The following is an 18,496-nucleotide window of genomic DNA, read 5'->3' as shown; positions in this document are numbered from 1 at the left end:
TTAACATCTGTCTGTCACTCTTTTCTGTAAGATAATGTACATACGTATTGAACTAATCAGTTATTCTATGTGAGCTTCTTGGTTTTTAAAAGCTTCAAAGCGCATTGCATTTATGACCTACTTGTCAAAATAACTAGGAGAGGAAACACTAAGCCAACATCTTATTGGATCTTATTGGTGTATTAGTGACTGTTCGAAGTCCAACACATATGAAATAGATTTTATAACATACATTACTCCATCTATGTGTTCATATTTTTAAGCATTTCCTCAACATGGTATTGCACTGGCAAGAGAGCGAAGAAGCCCCCTCTGAATCTCCAACATTGATCTTCTAACTTCTTCTGGCTACTCCCAGGCCAACCTGGAGGCATCATCTCACCAGCGTGGCCTGGGACAGCCCTGGAGCTTTAGCCATGTTCACCATTCCCCGATACATCTGTAATAAGAAGCAACCTGATCAAATGTCTGATTGAACCCAACTGGCTTTTCGCAAGTGTTACGACCCGGCTCTCGGAGAAGGATGGACGTGCAGGAAGCAACAAGCACCGGGTGAGTTTGGGTGAAGTGAGGGTTTTATTAGTAGTTCTCAGGTTTACAATATTCAGACCCAAGACACAAAAACAATACAACCAAGGGGCAAACAGGTAATCCCCAAAACCAACTGTTCAATGATTGATTTAATATAACATAAAGGCAGCTTCTCCTCTTGAGGGTCTTTAACTATAGGTTTAGACAACACAAGTGGCAAAATTGGAACAAAGAAAACCACCTAATTAAGTCAAAACAAAACAGTTGGTACCTTCACCAAACTGCTGGTTGATCGGCCCTGTTGACTAAAATTAAATTAAGATACAAATATTCAGATATCGAAGTGGAGCCGAGTTCAAAAGATCACACACAAGTCCAAACACACACACCAAGGTTCTCTTGGCAGACTGAGCAGACACTTCCTGCACCTGCCTTCATGAGGAGTCTGCTGGAGCTGTTTAAATGGCCACAGCTGGTGGGCGGAGCTGAGCCAATCAGCAGTCATCCTCCAATCAAAGTGCTCCACATCAGGACCGGAGGAGGAGGAAGTCTTGTGAGGGTACCTCCTGTCAAACACGCACACTATACACACAGAGACGAAGACGAGGCCCATACAGCCTGTGGGCTGTAACACAAGTCACGTTGAGCTTCTCCAAAGTAGCCCGACCTGTCACTCCGTCTTGTCACCAATAGCGAAATCAAATACCGCGCGATGAAATCTCTTCTAGCCTGTTTGCGTTTGTGATTGTATTCAATCTGTCATTATTCAAAGTTCAGAGTTGGTGAAGAAAGGAATGCTGCACTGTTTGGATTTCTCCACAGATGATGCAATATTACCATGTTTCACCAGATTTTGCAATAGCATTCATTGTCATTGATAGTGCATTGATTGTCACACTGACTAACTTCAACAGCAACTGTTCAGTACAATCAGTTTGGTATTTTGAGCAGGTGTTACAGATCTGAAGGATTTTTGTATGCTTTGCAAAATGTGCAGCAGAGATCTGTGCTCCTTACTTTCTAACCTTGTCGCAATAATATTTTCAGTATCTGCACCTGGAGGACGACTTGTACTGCAATGAATTCGCTAAAGAATACTATGTTCTGTTCACTAATACACCTGATGCCCGGAACTAAAATTACATTTTCATTGCTCTTTATTCAATAGCAAACTTGGATATCATACTGCAGCACTGTTGTTGTAACTTGGCAAATCCTCCCCAGACCATCTCATTAGTGGAGAAAAAGACAGACAGCTCCTTTGTAGCTCTGTTTCCTTGAGAACTGTCCATCTCAGCCTCTCAATGTGATGCTCAAGCCCCTGTCAACAAGGTCAGAGCTATCTATTGACCTGTCATTCAACTTATTGAGTGACATTCACCCCTTTCCCTTTGAAGAGTTCTGTGTATGTAGGCAATCTATTGAACAGCAAAAATGAAGCATCTGTATCAACCCTGGTTAAATAGGCTGAGTGACATTATCTCTGTTTCAAGGATAGACACAAAAGCTCTGACATGACCTCCTCCTCAAAGTGGGAATAACACCCTCTGTAAAGACACATGGGCAAGCCATGGGGCATAATACAATTACCAGCGTGTTCTCTGACATTCTCTTTGTTGAGTTGGCTGAAGATTGCTTGCTAAATTTACATCTTTTCAAAACACAGCTTCCATAATAAGCAGGATCACATTTTCAAGGCCAGATCACATTTCTCCACCCCCTGTTCCATGCCTGTGCATCCATTGTTCCACATGATTAGCCATGTGTGATGACACTGTCATAAACCCATCTCTCTGGCATGCCCACCCACACACCACATACACTCTCACAGAAGCACACGAACAAGCACAAACACTCATCATTCACTTACCGATGTACGCATTTGTCATTTTGACGCTATTTGGTTAAACATTTGTCTGTCTGGAACATTGATCTCTTTTGGCAGACTTTAGAAAAGTTGCTCACCAATACATGTGCACCTCCATTATATTCAGTCAAGCAATGCAAGGTTCATCATGGGGGCACTTTAATGGAATGAAGGCAAGGAAGTCTTTACCCAAACTGATTTTAGATGCCAATCTGATGGATGGATGGATGGATGGATGGATGGATGGATGGATGGATGGATGGATGGATGGATGATGGAACAGTGGTTGAGCAAAGTAATTACAAAGCATGTTGTGTGAAAAATGTGAAGCAGCACCGGCACTCATGGCCTAATTAGCTTAAGCAGAAAAGTGACAAAATGTGTCGCCATACAGATAAGGAATCTTCTGGCTCTGAGAAGGCTGTGTAGCCTCATTATACCCAATTCATCATTCGCTCTTGCTCTCCCTCTATAATCTGCAAAGTAAATAATAGTAGATTGCCACACACAAAGCCTTCAGATTTAAGGCACTTACATAATTGCACCCCCTGGTGTTGATTTGTGATAGCTCTGTTGTTATCTGCAACGCTGATAGGGTCTTAATTAGTTGAGTGAACTCCTCAGTCACACATGGTTCGTCATCAGATCAGAAAAGTTAATCATAAATCTCATGTGAAAGCCATTTAAACCAAAACTGCACATTGGACAGCTGCTTGATTGTGATGGTATTGAGAACTACATCAGAGTTTTTTTTATTAATGACTGTGTAGGACTGGGTGTTTTCTTCCTCCTTGGTTCCTGACCTGAGCATGAACACACATACATATGTACATGTGAACACAAATAAACACACACATGCACACAATGCTAATGTAGCATTGTAAATAGCACAGCAATCTTTAATTTTTTGTGGTAATTATGTCCATCTGTCAAATGTGTCACAAAGAAAAGAGTCTCTCCAGGTCCAGGTGTTGCACGTGTGTTTGCTTAAAGCTCCCTCTGGTGGAACTAGATCTCTGTACCAAAAGCAACAAAAAGACATTCTGCTCCCTCATAATGAATGAGAGTATAGAGAAGTGCACTCTCGTGGACTGTTCTGATGTCCCTGAATGTGCAGTGTAGCACAGCATAATAATACTAATAATAAAAACAAAAGCAGCCGCGGTTTAACTGGCATCCAAGCATCATCACAGAATTTCCTTCTGTTTCACCGACATCCAATCATATCGTCAGCTCTGAAAACATAATTCACCGATGGCAATAAACGAGCTTCACAACAGTGCTTTGTGAGTCTTTGCACTCAAAATCTCTGGGTAATGAATAAAGCACTGTGCCCCACATATAAACTATATTTCACTCTCTGACGTCCACACTAATTATAGTACTGCCATGAATTTAGATAGAGAGGTTAATAGCGTGCTATTTTTGACATTCATTCCACTTTGAAGACTTGAGTTAGCTTTGCGTGTCGATGAACTCTGGAGAAATTATTCATTTGCTTGGATTAAATTGCACACTTACTACCTGATGCTGACAGCTCAACTATAATTAATGCACATAGGACATGTACAAAACCGAGAATAATGTGCCATTGTGAGTGTGACCCTTTTAATATGAAATACTTTTACTTTTTACTAACTTTAACAGTAGGTATCTCAAGTGTATAGAGCTTTTACAAAATATGTGCAGGTTATCATTGTTTCAACCAGAATAGTAATTAAAAAAAGTTATTAGTCCATCCAATTAAAATGTAAGTAATTAATGATACTGTGTCTTTTAATGGAAAAAAAAGCCAACACAATAACTACAGACTTCCTCAGATGAGATGGTAAATGGATTTCAATATTATAATGTTTTTTTCCACCACTTGTGCAGTCCCCAAAGCGCTTTACATTGTTAATCACTTTCACCCATTCACACACCAATCGAGGCGGCTGCCATGCAAAGCACTCAATCCATCCATTGGGGGCAATTTGGGGTTCAGTGTCTTGCTCAAGGACACTTTGGCATGTGGACAGATGGAGAGATCAAACCTGCAATCTTCTGACTGAGAGACGACCAGCTGCAGATTAAACAGCTACACCCAAATATGACTCTATGAGACTCCCTGTACAATGTTCCCCTGAAAGAATGCATGTATTAATCTGCATTAAAGGTATTCAAGCCTGGGTTACACCCCGGTGGGGAGCTGTTATGTCGAAAAATGAGTTTTAAGCTCTTGTTACTCATCTGTCTTATTAATCAAATTCAGTGATCAGCTTTTAGCTGACATCTAATTTAGCATATGGCAGTTTTTTCTTTTTTTTTTCAAAGATGCGTCGACATTATTAAATATTTCAGTTTGAAGCAACGACATATTCATGATCCAAAAAGAGGACCACATCTTTGTTTACAGCATGCAGCCCTGTAAAGACTAATTTTACACATTGATTTGTATTGACAGCTAAAAGTTATAAAGTGGTATTAGTGCCACATAGGTCAGTAGTTAACAGCCCGGGGTCACAGCCCCTCAGAGGATTATCAGACACACCTGCTTTGAGCTTGCCAGAATTATTGTTTGTCATGGTTATTCTATTGCACTCATCAAGAAGGTATCATAAAAATGACACATTTTCACCTATTTCTACTTAGTTTTGGTATTTTTACCAGTGAACATATTCGAGAAAGTATTATATTTTGTATCTCATTTGTTAATGAGCCAATGAAATCCACTACAAGAAATTTGTTGATACAATGGCGATGGAATCAAAATATTATCCTCATTTTCAGAAATGACCCATTTTGCTTCATTCGCTGAATTCGGATGAAGTAGGTTTGTTCTGTTTGATGTGTTCTTTGTTTGTTTGTTTGTTTTGTTTTGTTTAAGTGGTTAAAAACAAATCCCTAACTTTGGGTTTTGACTGTCAGATATATTAGATGACACAGAGGAGAAAGAACATTTCAGATTTACCTGATTATGCTACCTGAAAACAACAAAATCAGCAATGTGAACACACACACACACACACACACACACACACACACACACACACACACACACACACACACACACACACACACACCCACACACGCTCAGTGAAGACTGAAATGCTAATTTCTCCAATATTGCTGGAGACCAACACAGAATATCAAAAAGTGTTCTTGCTGAATCTGCAGTATAAAAACTGGCTAATTACTGATTAACACATTATACAGCTGGCGGTTTGCTCACCTTCCTTGCTCAGTCTTCATAGAAAATGTTTTATTTTAGCATGAGGTTTCAAAGCACAGCTTGATATAAACCTTTAACCCTAAAACGCTTGCATGGTGTGCCAGACATCACATGATACTCTTAACTTGCTGCTCAGAGAAGAAAACCTATTAACGCACCTGGGATGCTATTATTCATCAGTTGCAAGTGTTTCTTATGAAGGTACACTTATTGACAGTTCCATCTTCCACTTGTTTCATTCTATCATAGGTTTCCATCAAAAGAGGGAAAACATTCCTCCTGGGAAAAAGGGCATCACATTTTCTTTCCCATTTTTTCATTTTCACATTAGTTTTTGGGCCATACTTTCTATAGAAAGTTCTTAAAGCTGGTCATTGTTTCACACAAATTATGCCAATTTATCAAAATTATAACTTAATCAGCTATTATAAATGTATCAGCTTCCTGAGGTCAGAACAAGAAATCATGCAAATGAAACGTCAGATTTTTTTAAGACAACTTTCTGTATGTACAGTAACAATATAAGGAATACAAATTTAAAATATATTCATCTTAATTAAGAAAAATATTATCTATTTTCCCTTGATAAATTAAGAACAGCACCTGCTAATTATATCAAGTTTCTATCATTGGAGCATTTCTGTAATTATATTTTAATAGTGCATTCAATACAACACCGAAGAAGCCTGCATGCATGACAAAAATGAAATTTGTAAAGCTCTTAACTTGAGCCGATTGTAATTGTTTTGTCTTGCAAATAGAAATTGGGGGCTTGTGTGCACAAACCGTCCACTACTGCAAATCTTTTTTAGTGACATTTTTTTTCTCAGTTTGGAATCCCAAATCTGATTCAAACCATCTTCAACTAAAAACACCCTATAGACATGTTGTGCAGTTTATTTTAAAAAGAATCAACTATTATCTGCTTCCATTTGTAACAACAGTGTGAAATTAGGATTGTTCATGTCTTGTGCAGACTGATTATCTTGATGAAGTAATTTCATATCCACGAGCTGATAAGTTTGAGGAATTCAGTGTTTTATCTGAGGTTCAATAAAGTCTTATAAGTGGTATAAGACTTTGGTGTGAACCTGCAGATCTCCCTGCCTGTTGCTACGTCAACTGGCAGGGACAATCAGTGGAGCTTTGTCTAATATGAAAACTGGCTGCTGACTGCCAATGTGGTGTGGTGATTAGACTTTCAACTCTTCCTCTGTTGAACATTTATCAGCCTCTCCAATGTCACAAATCAATCCAGGGTGGAAGTGATGCACGCCAACTGTGTCAGAGCCAGATTACACAGCTCAGTGATGGCGTTGGAGCACTGAGGGCATCTGTCTAATGATGTGGCGTCTCAAGAGAGCTTCTGGTCGGAACAAAACTTTGTCCTGCACACTGACGAGATTAAATCAAAAGTGTGAAAAATGCTGAATCTGTTATGACGTTCCCTCAGTCGGGGCTGATATCCACGGGGGAACTTTCTATCCCGAGGAGCTGCTCCAATGCTATTCTTGTTGTGTTTTTTTTCCCCAACACAGGAACCATATTACTTTGGAAATAAATATGTTTTATTGTATGTGTCTATGTGGTTTACATTGACCATTGCTGTGAGCAAATGCCACATTTGTTTTTCTTAAAAAAGCTGGTGTTAATCATCTCCTATTATTCTGTCAACTTGGCAGCATTATGGTTTACTTACAGCTGTTAATCATAGACAAACATCCAAGTATTCAATAGTGCAATGAGGCTAAACTCCTACTTTAGAGAATATATGAGTGTTCCTCTCTTACCTGTGAAATTATGAGCTGAAGGACGCCTTGAGCTTCACTGCACACTCGTCACCTGTCAGCTGCCGGAGCTTGTCTCAGGAGGCTGTAATATGAGGTTTTATATAATTGTGGTGCCGGCCCCTGTGGCTATCTCTGTGGCGGTGCACTGCGATAAAAATGTCACTGCTGTCCAGACAGTTACAGCTGCACTGCCACAGCTTCTTGCTATGAGCAACTTATAAATCTGTGACATTTATCGCAGTGTGTCATATTCTGCATTGCCTATAAATAAGTTTGCCCATCATTGAATAAATATTGAGATTCACATATCAAATAATTATGGGACAGTTCAAGTTATGTAACTTTTTGTCTGAATGCATTGTCTTCTTTTCCCTTCATAAAACCCAGCAAGGCAGCATGGCTCTTCTTATTCAGACTGTACTGGGGTGAGAAAAGCAGCGTTTTAAACTGAAATAATAGAAACGCTAATAGATGCGTTAATAGGGAAAAGCAAACCTTTGTTGAATGATACCAGTAATATTTGTCTAATATCAAACATCTTCTCACCAATTTGCACTTATTTCCTGGCACACATTTTCATGCATATTTGGCTGACATTCTGTGTATAATTACCAAAGTATATTCATGCATGATTTACAATATTGTAATTCTTATATGAAATATGAACCAAGTCTTTGTAGCCTTCAAAGCAATCCAGACCTCGAGACATTGGCGGCATAACAGCTACACACATTTGGAAACATGAAATCCTGCTGAGGCATGTATAAGATTTAAGTCAGCTCATAGTCAGCTCTAATCCTTCCTATCAGTGCAAATAACATGCGTGATGTTTGTATGGGTGTATAGGCCACCCCATGAATGGAGAAACAACCCTATGCCGATGCTGGAGACGTTCCCCTCTGACAGCATGAAGGAGAGGTAAACCCTGGACACGTCGCCAGTCCTTCACAGCAACACACTCACACATTCACATTGGCAATCTAAAGTCATCAATTTAGTTCAAACTCAACTTCGACTTTCAATTTGTCACATCTTGGCTTTTATAGAGAGGATATGCTGTAATTGCTGAGACTAAATTCATGACAAGTCCTTCAGTGGTTATGATGTTTTGGTGGGTAGATGTGCTTGCAATTTGCCGAAGGTCACCACTGAGGGTCTCTGAGTAATAGCATTTGACCCCCATCAACTCTCTGGGAGCAACCCTGCACTGCTCTTACTATGTGTGGCTGGGGTAAACTATAGATCATTGTAAAGTCAGCTCACATGCAGCTCACTGGCTGTGGCTCTAAGGTGACGTGATGCGCAGTGGGCATCAGACGAAGCCACCGCAGCCCTATGTTGGAAGCTTGTCTTGGAAAAGTGGAACAGTCTGTGGTGAAACAATAACAAATGTGAATTTGCAGGAAATTGTGGAAAAAAAGATGTGCATGCGTGTTTGTGCACGTACAGGTATTTGCATACGGGTGATATGAGGACTGGGATGTTTTAAATATTGACTTGTGTCAGTTTGAGCTCGGTGTCTGATTTCAGTACTCTTTCTTCTTCTTCATGGCTGTCTACGTGGATGCCGGTGTGCGTGTGCATGTGTGTGTAAGAGCCTAATGAGGGCTCCGTCAGAGCTATGGCTGGTAAATGAGGCAGAGCCGAGCTTTGGTCAAGGTATTGATCTTTTCTTTTATCCCTGTGAAATCTTGTGCAGCGGCTCCCTCTGATGATCCTCAAATGCAGCTGAGATCAAAGCCCCAAAATAGTACACTTTAAATCTGGGTTTAATAAACCAGGCCTCCCAATCCCTGGGTATTTTTCCAAGCAAAACCATTAAGTGGGTGATTGTTGATAAAAGAGAGAAACTTATCATTTATCCTTTAAAACAGCTTGTTTTAAATTTAACGTGATTATTTTTTTCACTATTTGTAGAAATGTGTTTGTGAGACAAGTTATGTGTTATTTCTCTTACTGCTTCTTGTTTTCATGCTACAATGGCGTAGCATGAGGCTTCATATTGCGTTTTGAAATGCCCTGTGAGGCCTGATCAAAAGAAGCCATGCCAGAAGGTTGTTTTTGTTGTTTTTGTTTTCATATAATAATATCTGTTTATATTTCATTCATCTTCAACTGAATCACCTTCTCATTTGTTTGTAAGATGAGGTAATTGGTTGGATTATTTTATTTACCCGATATTTATTACCCGACATTTCAGTATTTGCAAAGTGAGTTGATTTTCCCAGTTTGGTCTCATACTCCATCTGGCTGGTCTGACTTCTGTATGACAAAAGAACATGATTATGCTGTTACACAGAGCTATCTGATTATGCAAATGGTAATAGGTTTAGGTGTTAATGAGTCTCTGCCCTTCGGTTGGCTGATAACAGACTATGAATTATTTTTGCAGAACCATTTGGCAAACAATATATGACAATCTAAATATGTTGGTTACAATCATGTAATTAACAAGCTCATTGCAGCTAAAGCTAGAAAAGTCAGACTACATTAGCCAAGTCTGTGTAGTAAACAGGTTTCAAAAGAGCACCATCATTCCCATATATGCAGAAGCAACATTTATCAACATTATTGAATGCATAAGCACCACTTCAACGGTGGTTTTAACCTAAACATGTGACTTTTTCATCTGCATATTTTTGTGAGACTGTCTTCCTGACCGCCTCTTGGTGTCAAATCAACACTCCATCAGGGAAATGGGACATTCCTAACCAGTATTATTCCCTAGTTTCATAAACATACTATTAGAATTATCAGCACATTTCTTGTACATGCTGAAATTGATAGATATGCAGGATATCTTCTAGTCTGTATAACTGTTCAGTTTAACAGAAACAAGGGTGAATATTTATTGTGCAGCTTGAAACACGGTGCTCAAAGTTCGCGGTGTTTCCATATTCAGACTATACTTGACTGTGGCTTGACAGTTCCCCACAAACAGCTTTTTACTGTAAATTCATAGCATTGAATAGAAACTTGCCTGTGGACCTTAGTGCTTATTGTAGAAGAAGCTCATTTCCATAAAAATAATATTTTCTCAGTTGGTCTGCCTAGTCCATAAATTATCAATTTCCCCTGCATTCAGCTGCAGCAGAAACAGGCCAAAAGGCTGCGGAGTCAGTTAAGCTTCTCTGCAAGGTAATTAGATTCAGATAATCCAAACAACACAAGCTATAATCCTGCTCAAATTGATCACATTCTGTTGGTGTTGAACTGGCAGACCTGTTCACAAACTGCAGCCGGAGAAATAATAAAACTGAGCTGTTTATTGGATCACCCAGATCAAGTTTGGCCATATGCATGTTATTGCCGATGCTCTCCATCCGTTCATACATCCATTCATCCATCTGTATGTCCAAACTGATTTGGCTGTAACAGAGAGACAGTCACAGACTTTCATTCACAACTACAGTCTTTTTACAATTGTGAATTAACCTCAAATGCTTGTTGACTTTGAGAAGAAACCAGCAAAAACCCATGAACACACCAGGAGAACATGCCTACAGGGCACATAATGATCCCCAAGCCCTGACTCAAAACTGGGGAATACAATTACTCTACTGCAAATGACTGCAAGTCTCCAACCCCTGAAAAATCCTATAAACAAGCTGGGGCAGCACTGCACCCACATGAGTGTGGGATATACTGCATCCACCAAAGGTGGGAAAAAAGTGTTATTTAGTTATCTACATGCAATTGAGAAAATGTGTATGTCATTTCTATATTTTGTAGCACAGTGATTGGTCAGATATTAAGAAAGCCAAAAACAATACAACATGTGGATTACAAATATTCCAATGAGAAAGCACCTCTGATTCGAAAGAAGTCAACCCACTGGCAAAATGATCACCTATTGTACTTTACTAGTATGCTGTTGTATAAATGCAAATGTAAAATAATTATGGAAAATGGTCTTGTACTGTTAGTTCATAAATTCATTTCCGGGTGTATTCCTGGATAGATGTATTGATTAAAAGCATAAAAAGCCTTCATGGAGTTTTCCATCATATAAAGCATCATATAATGTAATCCTTTGCATCCATTTTCATTCTCCTGCCTCCTGACACATGCAAGTGACATGGCTTAGTTCCTCCAAGGGCATCACCATGGAGCCGAGCTCACCCAAGGGCTCGAACTAATGAGACAATGCAGCAAAATTGATTTAGTCTCCACCTCCTTATCTCCATCATGTGCAGGCCAAAGATAAAGGTGGGTGAGTCTCCAGGGTCGTGGTTCAGTAAAGCCCTCCAAAGTCATTTCCTTTCCTCTGACTTATAGGAGTGAGAATCATTTAAAAAAAAAATAAAAAAATTGGTGATCAGCTCTAATTAGTGAACATATCGAGGAGAGGCAACACAGCAAGTAACACGAGAGTTATAAAGATGTGTTGTAAAGATAGAGCATGCATTTTTCTTTTTCTCGGGTACCTCACTTTATATGTGACTATAAAACAATTATTTATGAAGCATTTCAGTACGCAAAGATCCTTTGCCTTAAGAAACTGTGAACATATATTGTTATATATTATTTTCAGAGAGAGAGAGAAAGAGAGAGAGCGAGAGAGAGAGGGGGGGGGGGGGTTAGCTCTTCAATACATACATAGCCAATGGAACTAATTCCAAACTGAACTTGTGAATGAACAAAATGTACAACACGTTTTAATGAAGCAGTGAGCTGTAGCACACTGTCCACAGGGTGGCACAATAGCACTACTCTAAGTTGCAAAGTCGTCCTGAGGTTGCGGGTGATGGCAAGCAACCTTAAAAAGTTAAAAATCATGACGTGAATATATAAAGTTACTACTTTATCTTTTAAATGCTTTATAGGAGGGCAAGGTTTTGAAGTGTTGAAACAGAACAGTGGCCTTCTATGTGTGGATTAGAGCATAAAAGTATTAAGAATAAAACAAACAAAAAAACCTTGAAATGTTACAGTTTTTGTATGATAATAAAATAAATAAGGAAGTGTCACTAATATAAATATAACTTTGCTGTAGCTGTACATTATTCACTGGGGGAGCAGTCTGTAGGGAGACTGTTCCCTCGTGTCTTTGGCTTATTAATGGGATTTAAACACAACTTCAGCATATTTCCAGAAGCGACACATGGAGAGAACAGCACCGAATAACCTTCACGCTTAATGAGCTCACAGTTTCAGCTAAAGTATTCAACACCATCACTCTCAGGCCGTCTCAAGTCAAGTTCCTCCTCAGCCCTCTGATACCATCACACCAAAGAAGCATGTGAGCATATTAATGGATAGACACAGTTCGTCTCACAGCTGTGTGAGTCTTACACCACTACAGTACAACACAAAATATGACTGCCGTTGCCAGCAAATCATGTGGCCCAGAAAATATTTGCACAAACAGTGTTGACACGAGAGAAGAAAATACTGCTGGTCAGTGATGTATTGAATCAAGGTCAGCCCCTGTCACAGTTGTTCGTCTGTACGTGCTGACATATTAATTGTTTGATTTTAACTTCACGAGCCACCTCTACTGCACTAAACCAGGTTCACTCCCATTGTTTGCGCTATTTGTGGTCAGCTAATCTCTTCAACTGAGCTGTACATTAAAAGCACCAATAAGGGGTATTGATCATCTCATCTAGATATATTGTAGTTCTTATCCTATGCCCACATGCCTTCCCTTGACTTAGGATATTCATACTGCATTTGTGTTATGTACATTTACCACTGAAGCCACCTACAAATTTGACATATGATAATCAGTACATTAGTGGAGCGCACAATGCATCCCTCCCTCCCACTCAAACAGCATAGAGCATCAAGCTTGTGTACTTAAGCCTGGCAATGACTCCTTAGTAATCATACACCATTCATCTCAGGAGGAGCTGTCCTGTTCTGTTACTGGTTGTCACCAAATCACGTAACTCAGTGCAGCTCCACCACACAACTGCCTCATGAAGATCCATTCGATGCTTCATCCGAGTAGCGCAGTGTGCAGTAAAACCAATTTCTATTTTTTTATTTTCCCTTATTGACAAAGAGCAAAAGGGTGTCACTGTATAACAATGTGGTCCCAAGTCCCTTGGCTTTTATCTTCCTCCACGTTCTTCTGTAAATCTGCTTTTACCATGGCTTCCCTTTTTCATTTCTTTGGATTGAGTGGAGTTATGCTGAGTGCTCTCTGCAGCACTTGACAATTTAAATTATTGTGTGCTGAATAGAGAAGATTACAAATAAAGATAGGTCACTTGGCTCCAGATCTGTGAGGATTAATACTGGAAAGCTGATAATAGGCTGTTTGATAGCAATCAACAGTAAAAAAAAACTAAAATGTTCTTAAGATTCAGTCAAAGAAAATGTACTTGCAACACGTTTTATTTTGATCTGACAATGGTATATAGAAAAGGCTGCATAGGATATGTCTTCATGCAGAAGCAGTAGGACGTCATCCCACAGGACCCACGCACTCATCAGATGTCAGCAGGCTGCCTGCTATTGTCTCTCAAAGCTGATCATCAAGTGTGACTCAGAATAAAAATGAGCTGGTTTTTGATTTATACAACCGTGCTGATTGCTATTGCGTGACTTGTATTTATAATTAAAGCCTGAATAAGAATGAGTCGGACCTTTGCACCACAGAGCCATACAGGGCAAAGCAGAACTCCTCTGCAGTGTCTTTATGATCAGAAACCAATCTATAAAGGCATTTTTGCACATGGAGATCGTCAAGTACTTTGACTTAAACAAGACAATACATTAGTCATTGTCCAACAAGGTTAGTTCCATAATACTCCACCCTGTTTGTTCAGGTTTATTAAATACATTTTTGGAAACAAAGACAAAAAGGAGAACTAACTGGAGTCTCTGAAGAATGCTTTGCAGTATTTGATACATACATCAATAGCCAAACCATAAATATGTGACATCCGCTTGTTTTATTTCAGACATTAGATAAAAAATACAGCTAATATATCACAGTGTAAAGGCAGCAATGCCGGTGCATTGTGATCTCTCGTTGTTGTAGTAGTTTCACAAGAAAAAAAAATGAAAAAAACAAAACATGGATGCCATGTGATTGCTTCATCAAGTTCCATGTTTGGAAGAGGATGTGCTGCATGAAAGTCCACTGGAGTCCAGTGATGAACACCAGCTTACTACAGTAGGTGAGTTAAACCAAAAGAGGCATAGTGGTCAAACCATGATCATTCTCCACTAAGCATTATTGGGTGTGAAGCTGGCAACGGGAAATTTAATCAATACCAATGTTACAATTACTGAAGGTACAGATTGTTCATACTCGTAACTTTTGGTCCAAAGCCCACCTCCCACAAACAATCAGATCGCCAGTTACTCACAAACTCTGTCCTGAAGTGTTAAATTGTCTGGTGCAAATGTGACCTCAGTCATGAAGGGCACTATGTTACACAAATAATAAAATGAATTGCAAAATGCAATTACTGTTTTTAGCTCATGCATACAGCATGATTATGCAGTATGGACACAAAATCACAGTATTGATCAATCGTAGCCTGTGCTGTCTGGCTCACATTAAATTTTATGTTATGCAAATAGCTTAACTCATTTGCTTCAGCGAGAGGGAAGATTTTACTTACCTATGACTGATTGCTGTTGCTTTGGCTCATAAAAATCGAAAGCTTTCAACAGATATTAAGTGAAAATGTTGGTATTGAAATTATGTAATCAGCAGCTGTTGATCATCAGGTACTTTCACACGATGCCCGCATTTCATTTGAAAGAATATACCGCCTGTGTAACAGCCGTAGAGCTGCTGGTTTTGTGTTTTTTTTGTTGTTGTCATGAGTTCATTTATACATTTGGACTGAATTGTTCCTGAAGCCAAAACAATAACCAAACAAACCATATTACATTTATCAAAATATTTGAATAGGTCCTTCAGTATTTATGGCGTGTGCATCACAGACGATTTAAGTCTGAAATTTGTTGTCAAAGAGGGTGAGAAGAAGATCTAATATGTCTTGGGGGTTAGATAAATTGTGTTCTTTCAGAGCTGGTCTGAGGTCAGAGTGACATTTCCTTCATGGTCAGACTGGCATACTTGCAGACTTTTTTTTTTTTAAACAACGTTTTACTGTTTGGCCTTTCATCACAGGAAAAAATAAATAAATGTTTAATTTATCTTAAAAATAGCTTCTAATGGTTTTCATTTGAAAAAGTTATGTATTTCTGAGGAAACATTTGGAAAATGTCTTTTTTTTCCCCCCTTGTTCCAGATGTATTTTTGAGGCATTTCATTTCTTTGGACTCTGTGTTTTGTAGCCACAGGCAGCAGAAAGGGAACTTTATTGCATTTCTTAATATTTATATTCCAAGTGAATAAAACGCATTATAAATAATTCATCGGATATTTTCTCTTTCATAGCTAACCAACACTTACATTATTACTTGTTTGGTCCTTTTCTATGTGTAATGTGAATGCTTCACTTTCTGATGATGCAACATTACTGGAACCATTTTTATTTCTATCAGTCATTATGCCTCAGGCGTAAATGTGAAGCAGCATATAATTTACACCTTAATGATATAGTTCTAAAAATACAGATATATCATTATATCATCAAGTTTGCCTCATATAGTTCTGATTAGTATTTAACAAAAGTATACAATATAGTCTAACGCACAGGTCCACAGCCTTTCCAGAATGTGGTATTGAACAGGAGGCATTGTTCCCTGACCTTCTCTCTCATTAGCTGGGGGGGGGGGGAATGTCCATCCAGCTGTTGTTAATAATGTGAACGCACGTTTTAACACCCAAAATGAGAAAAGAACACCTGTTTTTCCCTTTCCATAGCAACTAGGTTATTAATGCAACTAAGTTATTAATGGTTGCCTTGGGACATTTTTACAGTATAATTGCTGTGCAACTGGCTTGGCTTTCCAGAGTCACCACAAGACCATCAACAAGTCACTTTCTTTGGTAATCCATCAATCAATCCTCAATATTATTCATCAGATGCTAATGTTGCGATTGTCATTTATCCAAATATGATGACAGACTCTGCATGAGACTTCCAGATATGTGGATGGTTTGTAAACTTTAACTTGGTATGTTTTTGGATCCCTTGGGGAAATGTAATTATTTCTCATCGGTTAAACTTAAGTGCACATGTTAGGAGCATTGGACTGAGGATGAGGGGTTCTGCTTGGGGATTCAAACCAGTGTACCTCCAAAATCAATCTTGCTTCATGAAACTCGAGACCACGACAGCCCAAGACAAAATCAGGGTGGAAGGCAAACACCTGGGTGTACAATCTGAAAAGTCTCTCCCATGTCAGATTTGATTCTCAGTGTTGCTTGTTAGTCACTGTAACGACTTTGTTCATTCCTACACTTGGACTTTGATAGAACAAATAATTTGTTTTTATCTTTTTTCCCCACAAAGTTCTTTCATGAGAAACACAATGGAGCAGCGGTTTGCACTATTGCCTCACATAAATGTCCCTCCAGGGTTTCTCTGTGAAGTTTACATGTTCTCCCTACGTGTGGGTGGGGTTTCACCCTCACTCTAAAAACATGCATCTCATCTGAATCGACTGTCAGTGTCCCTCTGTGTTTGCCATGTGATGAACTGATTAAGTCCAGGGTTTCAGAGACCTGCCAAATGAAAAATATTTATATTTTTAGATTTATTTACATTATTCATGTGAAGATCTTGCACTTGCGCATATGTGGGCATAATGTTGAGTTGTGTCTTTGTGTGATTGTTTCAGGTTATATTTAAAGTTTGAGGACTTAAATCTGTTTACCAAGTCACATTAAATGGATGTTATTATTCACAGGTACATAAAGCAAAGACCCCATAAGATTTCTGATTTACTTTTAAGGAGCAGAGATGTTTTACAAGATTAGCAAGAGGTGTGAAGGTCATAGGAGTCACAGACATGGTTAACTCTTTAGGAAATAATGTACATGCAAGTCTATGTGATAAAGTTGTATGGGGGTTGGCGGGGAGGGGTGAGGTGGCATTGCAGTGTGTTTCTTTGTAGATTACACATGCTCTTCAAAGAGGGAACATTGCCTATTACATCCACGAAGTCCAAGAGGCGGTGAAATATTAATATATTTTCTTATCCAACAGCATGACTGCCGCAATCCACCCTTTGGTGAGAAACAACATAATTACATGTGGTGAATGTATAAAATCGAAAAGATGATTAATTTCTGTCCAGAAATATTACTTTTTTTCTAATTCAATACGTAAACATCATAACTCAGTACATGAACACTTGAACATGAGCGACACTGAAATGTTGCTTTTGGGAAGACGATCAATTGAGCTGACATGTCTTTGCTCGGCATCTCCCATCATAATTGAATATCAAGACATCAAAAAAAAGTTACAAGACAGCAATTGAAAAAGAAATACACACACAGTCCAATGTGGGTGACTGTATTACTTAGAGGACAATAACTGTCATTATATTTGACGTTTCTCCGCCGAGCTCTAACAGATCAGGTCAGCTCTATTTATATCTCCCTCAGACAACTCAGTCCTTTTTTTCCCTCACGCTGCTTTCTCCCACAAAGCTTAGAGATTTGCAGCATGAGGGGAGGAAGAGGTGGAGATGGTGGCAGTGGTAGTGTGTGAAGGAGGAGGGGACAGTTTTAGGAGAAATTCTCACTGTCCCCTTTCTTCTGTTGTGTATTACGACTCAAGCCTCAAAATAGAACATCCCTCTCTTGAGAGAGCATCCGATCACGCTTACGGTGGCTTTATGGGCGGCACACACACATGCACATGCACAGACACACGCACACATTTTTTCATGTTGTCATGGGAAAAAGGGATTTGCAAGTAAAATTGTACTGTACAGGGACACATTCTGAGAGAATCACTTCTTTAATTATTGGGGGGGTTCCCATCACAGCAGAAGCAACACTGTCCACATTTCTCAAAACACGTGCTTGTGGTTGAATGTCTGTTCTCTGTTCGTTTTGTATACCAGTTTGTGGTATTTGTTTAATTACATGTGACAGTATGTTTGAAAACATGTGGATCGCACGCTTCAAACACAGACACACGTATCATTGCATAACAGCTGGAAGTAACTGGAGGAGTAAGCTGAGAAAACTGACAGGAGTTTTGT

This window comes from Blennius ocellaris, assembly GCF_963422515.1.
Source record: "Blennius ocellaris genome assembly, chromosome: 2".
Taxonomy (NCBI): Eukaryota; Metazoa; Chordata; class Actinopteri; order Blenniiformes; family Blenniidae; genus Blennius; species Blennius ocellaris.
This window is presented reverse-complemented; position numbering follows the sequence as displayed.